The sequence below is a fragment of the Stegostoma tigrinum genome, chromosome 35, assembly GCF_030684315.1.
Source record: "Stegostoma tigrinum isolate sSteTig4 chromosome 35, sSteTig4.hap1, whole genome shotgun sequence".
Classification (NCBI taxonomy): domain Eukaryota; kingdom Metazoa; phylum Chordata; class Chondrichthyes; order Orectolobiformes; family Stegostomatidae; genus Stegostoma; species Stegostoma tigrinum.
In genome coordinates, this window is record NC_081388.1 from 15,856,186 (window position 1) to 15,874,088 (window position 17,903).

A 17,903-nucleotide genomic window follows, 5' to 3' on the forward strand; every position below is an offset into this window, starting at 1 on the left:
CACACTCAAACACACACATACAAACACAAACACACACACTCACTCAAACACACATCCACACACACTCAGACACACACACACTGAAACACACACACTCGCTCACACACACTCAAAAACACACATATACAAGCACTCACTAAAACACACACAAGCACATGCACACACACTCACTCAAACACACACACGCTCAAACACACACACACATAATCAAACACACACAGAGACAAACACACTTAAAACACACACACACTCAAACACACACACACTCACTCAAACACACACACTCACTCAAACACGCATCCACAAACACTGAAATACACATCCACGCAGACTCTCACTCACACACGCACACTCACTCAAACACACACTCACTCAAACACACACACACTCAAACACACTTAAAAACACACACACTCAAAAAGAAATAGACACACTGACTCAAACACACACACACTCAAACACACATCCACACACACACCATACTCCGACACACTCCCTCACTCAAACACACACACATACTCACTCACACACACCCTCACTCAGACACACACACCCTCACTCAAACACACACACACACTCGCTCGCACACACACACAAGCACTCACTAAAATAGACACACACACACTCACTTAAACACACATCCACACACAGTCAAACCTACATCCACACACAAACTCAGACACACACACACACTCGCTCACACACACACACACTCGCTCAAACACACGCACACTCACTCAAACACACACTCACTCAAACACACACACTCACGCTCAAACACACACACTCACGCTGTCTCTCAAACACACACACTGTCTCTCAAACACACACACACACTCTCAAACACACTCACAAAAACACACCCACACACACACACTCAAACACACACATTCACTCAAACACACACACACATACGCTCACTCAAACATACACACACACGCTCAAACACACACACACACATTCACTCAAACACACACACACACTCGCTCAAACACACACACACACACACACACGCTCAAACACACACACACAAGCTCAAACACACACACACACTCACTCAAACACACTGACACACAAACACTCGCTCAAAAACACACACCCACTCGCTCAACACATACACACACACACTCACTCAAACACACACAAACACACACTGACTCAAACACACATCCACTCAACCTCGGACACACTCAGACACACACACACTCGCTCAAACACACACACACACTTGCTCAAACACATACACACACACGCACACACACTCGCTCAAACACACACACACACACTCGCTCAAACACACACACTCACTCAAACACACACGCATACGCTCACTCAAACACACACACATACACACTCAAACACACGCACATACTCGCTCAAACACACACACAAGCACTCACTAAAATAGACACACAAACACTCACTTAGACACACATCCATACACAGTCAAACCTACATCCACACACAAACTCAGACACACACACACACACACTCGCTCACACACACACTCGCTCAAACACACGCACACTCACTCAAACACACACTCACTCAAACACACACACTCACGCTCAAACACACACACTCACGCTGTCTCTCAAACACACACACTGTCTCTCAAACACACACACACACTCTCAAACACACACACACACTCTCAAACACACTCACAAAAACACACCCACACACGTACACTCAAACACACACATTCACTCAAACACACACACACATACACTCACTCAAACATACACACACACGCTCAAACACACACACACACACACACACACACACACACACACACACATTCACTCAAACACACACACACACTCGCTCAAACACACACACACAGGCTCAAACACACACACACACACTCACTCAAACACACTGACACACACACACGCTCAAAAACACACACCCACTCGCTCAACACACACACACACACTCGCTCAAACAGACAGACACACAGACACTCACTCAAACACACGCAAACACACAAACACACACTGACTCAAACATACATCCACACAACCTCGGACACACTCAGACACACACACACTCGCTCAAACACACACACACGCACACTCGCTCGCTCGAACACACACACACTCATGCTCAAACACACACACACTCATGCTCAAACACACACACACTTGCTCAAACACATACACACACACGCACACACACTCGCTCAAACACACACACACACTCGCTCAAACACACACACTCACTCAAACACACACGCATACGCTCACTCAAACATACACACATACACACTCAAACACACACACACACTCGCTCAAACACACACACACACTCGCTCAAACACACACACTTGCTCAAACACACACACACTCGCTCAAAAACACACACCCACATGCTCAACACACACACACACACTCACTCAAACACACACACACACACTCAAATGCACACACACACTCAAATACTCACACACACGCACTTACTCAGACACGCACTCACTCAAAAAGAAACAGACACACTGACTCAAACACACACACACACTCAAATGCACATCCACACACACTCAAACACACATCCACACACAAACACATACTCCAACACACACTACCTCACTCAAACACACACACATACTCGCTCACACACACCCTCACTCAGACACATACACCCTCACTCAAACACACACACACACTCGCTCGCACACACACACAAGCACTCACTAAAATACAGACACACACTCACTTAAACACACATCCACACACACTCAAACCTACATCCACACACAAACTCAGACACACACACACACTGAAACACACACACACTCGCTCACACACACACACACACACTCAAACACACACACACTCGCTCAAACACACACAAGCACTCACTAAAATACAGACACACACTCACTTAAACACACATCCACACACACTCAAACCTACATCCACACACAAACTCAGACACACACACACACTGAAACACACACACACACACACACACACACACACACACACACACACACATTCACTCAAACACACACACACACTCGCTCAAACACACACACACAGGCTCAAACACACACACACACTCACTCAAACACACTGACACACACACACGCTCAAAAACACACACCCACTCGCTCAACACACACACACACACACTCGCTCAAACAGACAGACACACACACACTCACTCAAACACACGCAAACACACAAACACACACTGACTCAAACATACATCCACACAACCTCGGACACACTCAGACACACACACACTCGCTCAAACACACACACACGCACACTCGCTCGCTCGAACACACACACACTCATGCTCAAACACACACACACTCATGCTCAAACACACACACACTTGCTCAAACACATACACACACACGCACACACACTCGCTCAAACACACACACACACTCGCTCAAACACACACACTCACTCAAACACACACGCATACGCTCACTCAAACATACACACATACACACTCAAACACACACACACACTCGCTCAAACACACACACACACTCGCTCAAACACACACACTTGCTCAAACACACACACACTCGCTCAAAAACACACACCCACATGCTCAACACACACACACACACTCACTCAAACACACACACACACACTCAAATGCACACACACACTCAAATACTCACACACACGCACTTACTCAGACACACACTCACTCAAAAAGAAACAGACACACTGACTCAAACACACACACACACTCAAATGCACATCCACACACACTCAAACACACATCCACACACAAACACATACTCCAACACACACTACCTCACTCAAACACACACACATACTCGCTCACACACACCCTCACTCAGACACATACACCTTCACTCAAACACACACACACACTCGCTCGCACACACACACAAGCACTCACTAAAATACAGACACACACTCACTTAAACACACATCCACACACACTCAAACCTACATCCACACACAAACTCAGACACACACACACACTGAAACACACACACACTCGCTCACACACACACACACACTCAAACACACACACACTCGCTCAAACACACACAAGCACTCACTAAAATACACACACACACACACACACCCACACACACTCAAACCCACATCCACACACACACACACTGAGACACACACACTCACTCACACACACACTCGCTCACACACACACACTCAAAAACACACACACACACACAAGCACACACACTCGCTCAAACACACACGCACACTCGAACACACGCTCACTCAAACACACACACACACAAGCACACACACACTCGCTCAAACACACGCACACTCACTCAAACACACACTCACTCAAACACACACACTCAAACACACACACACACTCACGCTCAAACACACACACACTCACGCTGTCTCTCAAACACACACACACTGTCTCTCAAACACACACACACACTCTCAAATACACTCACAAAAACACACCCACACACACACACTCAAACACACACACACATTCACTCAAACACACACACACGTACGCTCACTCAAACATACACACACACGCTCAAACACACACACACACATTCACTCAAACACACACACACTCGCTCAAACACACACACACGCTCAAACACACACACACGCTCAAACAAACAGACACACACACACTCGCTCAAAAACACACACCCACTCGCTCAACACACACACACACACACACACACACACACTCGCTCAAACAGACAGACACACACACTCACTCAAACACACGCAAACACACAAACACACACTCACTCAAACACACATCCACACAATCTCAGACACACTCAGACACACACACACTCGCTCAAACACACACACACGCAAACCTGCTCGCTCAAGCACACACACTCGCTCACTCAAACAGACACACACTCACGCTGTCTCTCAAACACACACTCACGCTGTCTCTCAAACACACACTCATGCTGTCTCTCAAACACACACACACACTCTCAAACACACTCACACACACTCTCAAACACACTCACAAAAACACACCCACACACACACTCAAACACACACACACACTCGCTCAAACACACACACTCACTCAAACACACACGCATACACTCACTCAAACACACACACATACACACTCAAACACACACACACACTCGCTCAAACACACACACACACTCGCTCAAACACACACACTTGCTCAAACACACACACTCACTCAAAAACACACACCCACATGCTCAACACACACACACACACTCACTCAAACACACACACACACACTCAAATGCACACACACACTCAAATACTCACACACACGCACTTACTCAGACACACACTCACTCAAAAAGAAACAGACACACTGACTCAAACACACACACACTCTCAAATGCACATCCACACACACTCAAACACACATCCACACACAAACACATACTCCAACACACGCTACCTCACTCAAACACACACACATACTCGCTCACACACACCCTCACTCAGACACATACACCCTCACTCAAACACACACACACACTCGCTCGCACACACACACAAGCACTCACTAAAATACAGACACACACTCACTTAAACACACATCCACACACACTCAAACCTACATCCACACACAAACTCAGACACACACACACACTGAAACACACACACACTCGCTCACACACACACACACACACTCAAACACACACACACTCGCTCAAACACACACAAGCACTCACTAAAATACACACACAAACACACACACCCACACACACTCAAACCCACATCCACACACACACACACTGAGACACACACACTCACTCACACACACACTCGCTCACACACACACACTCAAAAACACACACACACACACAAGCACACACACTCGCTCAAACACACACGCACACTCGAACACACGCTCACTCAAACACACACACACACAAGCACACACACACTCGCTCAAACACACGCACACTCACTCAAACACACACTCACTCAAACACACACACTCAAACACACACACACTCACGCTCAAACACACACACACTCACGCTGTCTCTCAAACACACACACACTGTCTCTCAAACACACACACACACACTCTCAAATACACTCACAAAAACACACCCACACACACACACTCAAACACACACACACATTCACTCAAACACACACACACGTACGCTCACTCAAACATACACACACACGCTCAAACACACACACACACATTCACTCAAACACACACACACTCGCTCAAACACACACACACGCTCAAACACACACACACACTCAAACAAACAGACACACACACACTCGCTCAAAAACACACACCCACTCGCTCAACACACACACACACACACTCGCTCAAACAGACAGACACACACACTCACTCAAACACACGCAAACACACAAACACACACTCACTCAAACACACATCCACACAATCTCAGACACACTCAGACACACACACACTCGCTCAAACACACACACACGCAAACCTGCTCGCTCAAGCACACACACTCGCTCACTCAAACAGACACACACTCACGCTGTCTCTCAAACACACACTCACACTGTCTCTCAAACACACACTCATGCTGTCTCTCAAACACACACACACACTCTCAAACACACTCACACACACTCTCAAACACACTCACAAAAACACACCCACACACACACTCAAACACACACACACACTCGCTCAAACACACACACTCACTCAAACACACACGCATACGCTCACTCAAACACACACACATACACACTCAAACACACACACACACTCGCTCAAACACACACACACACTCGCTCAAACACACACACTTGCTCAAACACACACACACTCGCTCAAAAACACACACCCACATGCTCAACACACACACACACACTCACTCAAACACACACACACACACTCAAATGCACACACACACTCAAATACTCACACACACGCACTTACTCAGACACACACTCACTCAAAAAGAAACAGACACACTGACTCAAACACACACACACACTCAAATGCACATCCACACACACTCAAACACACATCCACACACAAACACATACTCCAACACACACTACCTCACTCAAACACACACACATACTCGCTCACACACACCCTCACTCAGACACATACACCCTCACTCAAACACACACACACACTCGCTCGCACACACACACAAGCACTCACTAAAATACAGACACACACTCACTTAAACACACATCCACACACACTCAAACCTACATCCACACACAAACTCAGACACACACACACACTGAAACACACACAAACTCGCTCACACACACACACACACACTCAAACACACACACACTCGCTCAAACACACACAAGCACTCACTAAAATACACACACACACACACACACACCCACACACACTCAAACCCACATCCACACACACACACACTGAGACACACACACTCACTCACACACACACTCGCTCACACACACACACTCAAAAACACACACACACACACAAGCACACACACTCGCTCAAACACACACGCACACTCGAACACACGCTCACTCAAACACACACACACACAAGCACACACACACTCGCTCAAACACACGCACACTCACTCAAACACACACTCACTCAAACACACACACTCAAACACACACACACTCACGCTCAAACACACACACACTCACGCTGTCTCTCAAACACACACACACTGTCTCTCAAACACACACACACACACTCTCAAATACACTCACAAAAACACACCCACACACACACACTCAAACACACACACACATTCACTCAAACACACACACACGTACGCTCACTCAAACATACACACACATGCTCAAACACACACACACACATTCACTCAAACACACACACACTCGCTCAAACACACACACACGCTCAAACACACACACACACTCAAACAAACAGACACACACACACTCGCTCAAAAACACACACCCACTCGCTCAACACACACACACACACACACACTCGCTCAAACAGACAGACACACACACTCACTCAAACACACGCAAACACACAAACACACACTGACTCAAACACACATCCACACAATCTCAGACACACTCAGACACACACACACTCGCTCAAACACACACACACGCAAACCTGCTCGCTCAAGCACACACACTCGCTCACTCAAACAGACACACACTCACGCTGTCTCTCAAACACACACTCATGCTGTCTCTCAAACACACACACACACTCTCAAACACACTCACACACACTCTCAAACACACTCACAAAAACACACCCACACACACACTCAAACACACACACACACTTGCTCAAACACACACACACACTCGCTCAAACACACACACTCACTCAAACACACACACGCATACGCTCACTCAAACACACACACACACACTCGCTCAAACACACACAAACACTCACTCAAACACACCCACACGCTCAACACACACACACACTCACTCAAACACACACACACACACTCAAACACACTTAAAAACACACACACTCAAATGCACACACACACTCAAATACTCACACACACGCACTTACTCAAACAGACACACACTCACTCAAAAAGAAATAGACACACTGACTCAAACACACACACACTCAAACACACATCCACACACACTCAAACACACATCCACACACACACACATACTCCGACACACACTACCTCACTAAAACACACACACATACTCGCTCACACACACCCTCACTCAGACACGTACACCCTCACTCAAACACACACACACTCGCTCGCACACACGCACAAGCACTCACTAAAATACACACACACTCACTTAAGCACACATCCACACACACTCAAACCCACATCCACACACACACACTGTGACACACACACTCATTCACACACACACACTCAAAAACACACACACACAAGCACACACACACTCGCTCAAACACACACGCACACTCACTCAAACACACGCTCACTCAAACACACACACACTCGCTCAAACACACACACTCACGCTGTCTCTCAAACACACACACACTCTCTCTCAAACACATACACACACTCTCAAACACACTCACAAAAACACACCCACACACACACTCAAACACACACACACATTCACTCAAACACACACACACACACACATACGCTCACTCAAACACACACACACACGCTCAAACACACACACAGACACACACACTCGCTCAAACAGACAGACACACACATTCACTCAAACACACACTCACTGAAACACAAACTCAATCAAATACACGCAAACACACACACACTGACTCAAACACACATCCACAGAACCTCAGACACACTCAGACACACACACACTCGCTCAAACACACACACACCCACACTCGCTCGCTCAAACACACACACTCACGCTGTCTCTCAAACACACACACACGCACACTCAAACACACTCACAAAAACACACCCACACACACACACTCAAACACACACACACACTCGCTCAAACACACACACACACTCGACCAAACACACACACACACACACTTGCTCAAACACATACACACACGCACACACACACACTCGCTCGAACACACACACTCACTCAAACACACACACACATACACACTCAAACACACACACACTTGCTCAAACACACACACACACACTCGCTCAAACACACACACACACACTCGCTCAAAAACACACACCCACGCGCTCAACACACACACACACGCTCGCTCAAACAGACACACACACTCACTAAAACACACACTCACTGAAACACAAACTCACTCAAACACACGCAAACACACAAACACACACTGACTCAAACACACATCCACACAACCTCATACACACTCAGACACACACTCACTCGCTCACACACACACACGCACACTCGCTCGCTCAAACACACACACTCGCTCGCTCAAACACACGCACACACACTGGCTCTCATAAACACACGCACACACTCACTCAAACACACACTCGCTCAAACACAAACACACACACACTCACTCAAACACAAACATGCACACATACGCACAAACACACACTCACTCACATACACACACACTCACTCAAACATACACTCACACACACACACTTGCTCAAACACACACACACACACACACACACTCGCTCAAACACACAGACACACACACACTCGCTCAAAAACACACACCCACGCGCTCAACACACACACACACACACGCTCGCTCAAACAGACACACACACCCACTCAAACACACACTCACTGAAACACAAACTCACTCAAACACACGCAAACACACAAACACACACTGACTCAAACACACATCCACACAACCTCATACACACTCAGACACACACTCACTCGCTCACACACAAACACACACACACTCACTCAAACACAAACATGCACACATACGCACAAACACACACTCACTCACATACACACACACTCACTCAAACATACACTCACACACACACACTTGCTCAAACACACACACACATACACTCGCTCAAACACACAGACACACACACACTCACTCAAAAACACACACCCACGCGCTCAACACACACACACACGCTCGCTCAAACAGACACACACACTCACTCAAACACACACTCACTGAAACACAAACTCACTCAAACACACGCAAACACACAAACACACACTGACTCAAACAGACATCCACACAACCTCATACACACTCAGACACACACTCACTCGCTCACACACACACACGCACACTCGCTCGCTCAAACACACACACTCGCTCGCTCAAACACACGCACACACACTGGCTCACATAAACACACGCACACACTAACTCAAACACACACTCGCTCAAACACAAACATGCACACATACGCACAAACACACACTCACTCAAACATACACACACACTCACTCAAACATACACTCACACACACACACTTGCTCAAACACACACACACTCGCTCGCTCAAACACACACACACACTCGCTCAAACACACACATTCTCAAACTGTCTCTCAAACATACACACACTGTCTCTCAAACACAGACACACACACACTCTCAAACACACTCACAAAAACACACCCACACACACTCAAACACACACACTCGCTCAAACACACACACACACACTCACTCAAACACACACACAGTTACTCAAACACACACAATCTCAAACTCACACACACTCACTCAAACACACACACACTCACTCACTCAAGCACAAACACATGCACTCAAACACACACACACAGTTACTCAAACTGACACACACACACTCACTCAAACACACACACACACACACACACTCAAACGCACATCCACACACACACACACTCAGACACACACACTCACTCACATGCACACTCAAAAACACAAACACACAAGCACTCACTAACTAAAACACACACACACAAGCACACGCACACACACACTCACTCAAACACACACTCACTCACACACACACTCAAACACACACACACACAAACACACACACTCACACAAACATACACACTCAAACACACACACACTCACTCAAACACACGCACACTCACTCATACACACACACACTCACTCAAACACACACTCAAATACACTCACTCAAACACACACACACTCACTCAAACACACAAACGCTCAGTCAAACACACACTCAAACGCACACACACAAATTCACTCAAACACACACAGTTACTCACACACACACACACACACACACACACTCAAACACACACACACTCACTCAAACACACACAGTTACTCAAACACACACACACTCACTCAAACACACACACACTCACTCACTCAAGCACAAACACATGCACTCAAACACACACTCACTCAAACACACACACACTCAAATACACACACTCAAACACACACACACTCAAACACGCACACTCAAATGCACACACAGTCACTCAAACACACAAACACTCACTCAAACACACAGTCACTCAAACACACACACACTCACTCAAACACACACTCAAACACTCACTCATACACTCAAATGCACACACACTCAAACGCACACACACTCAAATGCACACACACACAAACATACACACTCAAACACACACACATGCACAAACACACACACACTCAAATACACACACACACTCAAACACTCATACACACTCACTCAAACACACACACTCACTCAAACACACACACACACTCACTCAAACACATTTAAAACACACACACACTAACGCACATCCACACACACACACTCAGACACACACTCACTCACACACATGCACACTCAAGAACACACACACACAAGCACTCACTAACTAAAACACACACACAGAACACACACACACTCACTCAAACACACATGCACACTCACTCAAACACACACTCACTCAAACACACACACTCAAACACAAACACACTCACGCTCAAACACACTCACGCTCAAACACACACACACTCACGCTGTCTCTCAAACACACACACACTGTCTCTCAAACACACACACACACCCTCAAACACACTCACAAAAACACACCCACACACACACACTCAAACACACACACATTCACTCAACCACACACACACATACGCTCACTCAAACACACACACACACATGCTCAAACACACACACACACTCAAACACACACACGCACATTCACTCAAACACACACACACTCTCGCTCAAACACACACACACACACACGCTCAAACTCACACACTCACTCAAACACACAGACACACACACACACTCGCTCAAAAACACACACCCACTCGCTCAACACACACACACTCGCTCAAACAGACAGACACACACACTCACTCAAACACACGCAAACACACAAACACACACTGACTCAAACACACATCCACACAACCTCAGACACACTCAGACACACACACACTCGCTCAAACACACACACACACACTCGCTCGCTCAAACACACACACACTCACGCTCAAACACACACACACTCATGCTGTCTCTCAAACACACACTCATGCTGTCTCTCAAACACACACACACACTCTCAAACACACTCACAAACACTCTCAAACACACTCACAAAAACACACCCACACACACACACTCGACCAAACACACAAACACACACTTGCTCAAACACATACACACACACGCACACACACTCGCTCAAAAACACACACACACTCGCTCAAACACACACTCACTCACACACACACGCATACGCTCACTCAAACACACACACATACACACTCAAACACACACACACTCGCTCAAACACACACACACTCGCTCAAACACACACACACACACACTCACTCAAACACACACACACTCGCTCAAAAACACACACCCACTCGCTCAACACACACACACACTCGCTCAAACAGACAGACACACACACTCACTCAAACACACACTCACTGAAACACAAACTCACTCAAACACACGCAAACACACAAACACACACGGACTCAAACACACATCCACACAACCTCAGACACACTCAGACACACACACATTCACTCAAACACACACACACGCACACTCGCTCGCTCAAACACACACACACTCACGCTCAAACACACACACACTCACGCTGTCCCTCAAACACACACACACGCACTCACTAACTAAAAAACACACACACAAGCACACACACACACACACACACTCACTCAAACACACACACAAACACACACACACACTCACTCAAACACACACACTCACTCAAACACACACACACACTCATACACACACACTCACTGAAACACACACTCACTCAAACACACACACACTCACTCAAACACACACACTCACATGCTCACTCAAACACACACTCAAATGCACACACACTCAAACGCACACACACACACTGAAACACACAAATGCACACACACTCAAACGCACACACACACTCACTCAAACACACACACACATTCAAACACACACACACTCACTCAAACACGCACACTCACTCACTCAAACACAAACACACACACTCAAACTCTCACTCAAACACACGCACTCACTCAAACATACACTCAAATGCACACACACTCAAATGCACACACACTCAAATGCACACACACACACTCACTCAAACACACACACACTCACTCAAACACAAACACACACACTCAAACACACACTCAAACATACACACGTGCTCAAACACACACAAACACTCAAACACACACACTCAAACACAAACACACACTCAAACGCACACGGACACACTCAAACACACACACTCACTCAAACACACACTCACTCAAACACACACACACTCAAACGCACACACGCACACACACAAACATACACACTCAAACACACACATACAAACACAAACACACTCAAATGCACACACACACTCAAACGCACACACGCACACACACAAACATACACACTCAAACACACACATACAAACACAAACACACACACTCACTCAAACACACATCCACACACACTCAGACACACACAGACTCACTCAAACACACACACTCACATGCTCACTCAAACACACACTCAAACGCACACACACTCAAACGCACACACACACTCAAACGCACACACACACACACACACACACTGAAAAACACAAACGCACACACACTCAAACGCACACAGACACTCACTCAAACACACACACACACTCAAACACACACACACTCACTCAAACATGCACACTCACTCACTCAAACACTCACTCAAACACACGCACTCACTCAAACATACACTCAAATGCACACACACTCAAATGCACACACACTCACTCAAACACACACACACACTCACTCAAACACAAACACACGCACTCAAACACACACTCAAACATACACACGTGCTCAAACACACACAAACACTCAAACACACACACTCAAACACAAACACATGCTCAAACGCACACAGACACACTCACACACACTCACTCAAACACACACTCACTCAACCACACACTCACTCAAATGCACACACACACTCAAACGCACACACGCACACACACAAACATACACACTCAAACACACACATACAAACACAAACACACACACTCACTCAAACACACATCCACACACACTCAGACACACACACACTGAAACACACACACACTCGCTCAAACACACTCAAAAACACACATATACAAGTACTCACTAAAACACACACAAGCTCTTGCACACACACTCACTCAAACACACACATGCTCAAACACACACACTCACTCACTCAAACACGCATCCACAAACACTCAAATACACATCCACGCAGACTCTCACTCAAACACTCACTCAAACACACACTCACTCAAACACACACACACTCAAACACACTTAAAAACACACACTCAAACGCACACACACACTCAAATACTCACACACACGCACTCACTCAAACAGACACACACTCACTCAAAAAGAAACAGACACACTGACTCAAACACACACACACACTCAAATGCACATCCACACACACTCAAACACACATCCACACACACACATACTCTGACACGCACTCCCTCACTCAAATACACACACACACTCGCTCACACACACCCTCACTCAGACACATACACCCTCACTCAAACACACACACACACTCGCTCGCACACACACACACAAGCACTCACTAAAATACACACACACTCACTTAAACACACATCCACACACACTCAAACCTACATCCACACACAAACTCAGACACACACACTCGCTCACACACACACACACACACGCAAACAAACACTCACTCAAACACAAACACTCAAACACACACACACTCACGCTCAAACACACACAAGCACTCACTAAAATACACAAACACACACACCCACACACACTCAAACCTACATCCACACACACACAGAGACACACACACTCACTCACACACACACTCGCTCACACACACACACTCAAAAACACACACACTCGCTCAAACACACACGCACACTCACTCAAACACACGCTCACTCAAACACACACACACTCGCTCAAACACACACACACTCACGCTGTCTCTCAAACACACACACACACTCTCTCTCAAACACATACACACACTCTCAAACACACTCACAAAAACACACCCACACACACACTCAAACACACACACACATTCACTCAAACACACACACACACATACGCTCACTCAAACACACACACACTCGCTCAAACACACACACACGCACACACACGCTCAAACACACACACACACGCTCAAACACACACACACACACACACACGCTCAAACACACACACAGTCTCAAACACACACACACACACTCGCTCAAACAGACAAACACACACACACTCGCTCAAAAACACACACCCACTCGCTCAACACACACACACACTCGCTCAAACAGACAGACACACACATTCACTCAAACACACACTCACTGAAACACAAACTCAATCAAATACACGCAAACACACACACACTGACTCAAACACACATCCACAGAACCTCAGACACACTCAGACACACACACACTTGCTCAAACACACGCACACGCACACTCACTCGCTCAAACACACACACACTCATGCTCAAACACACACACACTCACGCTGTCTCTCAAACACACACACAAAAACACACCCACACACACACACTCAAACACACACACACACTCGCTCAAACACACACACACACACTCGACCAAACACACACACACACACACACACTTGCTCAAACACATACACACACGCACACACACATACACTCGCTCAAACACACACACTCACTCAAACACACACATACATACACACTCAAACACACACACACTCAAACACACACACACACTCGCTCAAACACACACACACTTGCTCAAACACACACTCGCTCAAACACACAAGCACTCGCTCAAACACACACACACACTCGCTCAAACACACACACACACACACACACACACTCGCTCAAAAACACACACCCACGCGCTCAACACACACACACGCTCGCTCAGACACACACTCACTGAAACACAAACTCACTCAAACACACACAAACACACACTGACTCAAACACACATCCACACAACCTCATACACACTCAGACACACACTCACTCGCTCACACACACACACGCACACTCGCTCGCTCAAACACACACACTCGCTCGCTCAAACACACGCACACACACTGGCTCACATAAACACACGCACACACTCACTCAAACACACACTCGCTCAAACACAAACACACACACACTCACTCAAACACAAACATGCACACATACGCACAAACACACACTCGCTCAAACACACACACACACTCGCTCAAACACACACATTCTCAAACTGTCTCTCAAACATACACACACTGTCTCTCAAACACAGACACACACACACTCTCAAACACACTCACAAAAACACACCCACACACACTCAAACACACACACCCTCACTCAAACACACACACACACGCTCAAACACACACACACACGCTCAAACACACACACACAGGCTCAAACACACACACACAGGCTCAAACACACACACACACACTCACTCAAACACACACACAGTTACTCAAACACACACAATCTCAAACACACACACACTCACTCAAACACACACACACTCACTCACTCAAGCACAAACACATGCACTCAAACACACACACACACAGTTACTCAAACTGACACACACACACTCACTCAAACACACACACACACACACACACTCAAACACACATCCACACACACACACACTCAGACACACACACTCACTCACTCACATGCACACTCAAAAACACAAACACACAAGCACTCACTAACTAAAACACACACACACAAGCACACGCACACACACACAGGCTCAAACACACACACACTCGCTCAAACACACAGACACACACACACTCGCTCAAACACACAGACACACCCACACTCGCTCAAAAACACACACCCACTCGCTCAACACACACAAACACACTCACTCAAACAGACAGACACACACAGTCACTCAAACACACACTCACTGAAACACAAACTCACTCAAATACACGCAAACACACACACACTGACTCAAACACACATC

At 46.5% G+C, this 17,903-nt stretch overlaps 1 protein-coding gene across 10 annotated transcripts in view; it reads right to left on the reverse strand.

The window, feature by feature from the left end:
• Positions 1-17,903, reverse strand: part of nfixb (nuclear factor I/Xb) — a 641,619-nt gene that overhangs the window by 277,385 nt on the left and 346,331 nt on the right. The gene's annotated exons all lie outside the window — the stretch shown is intronic.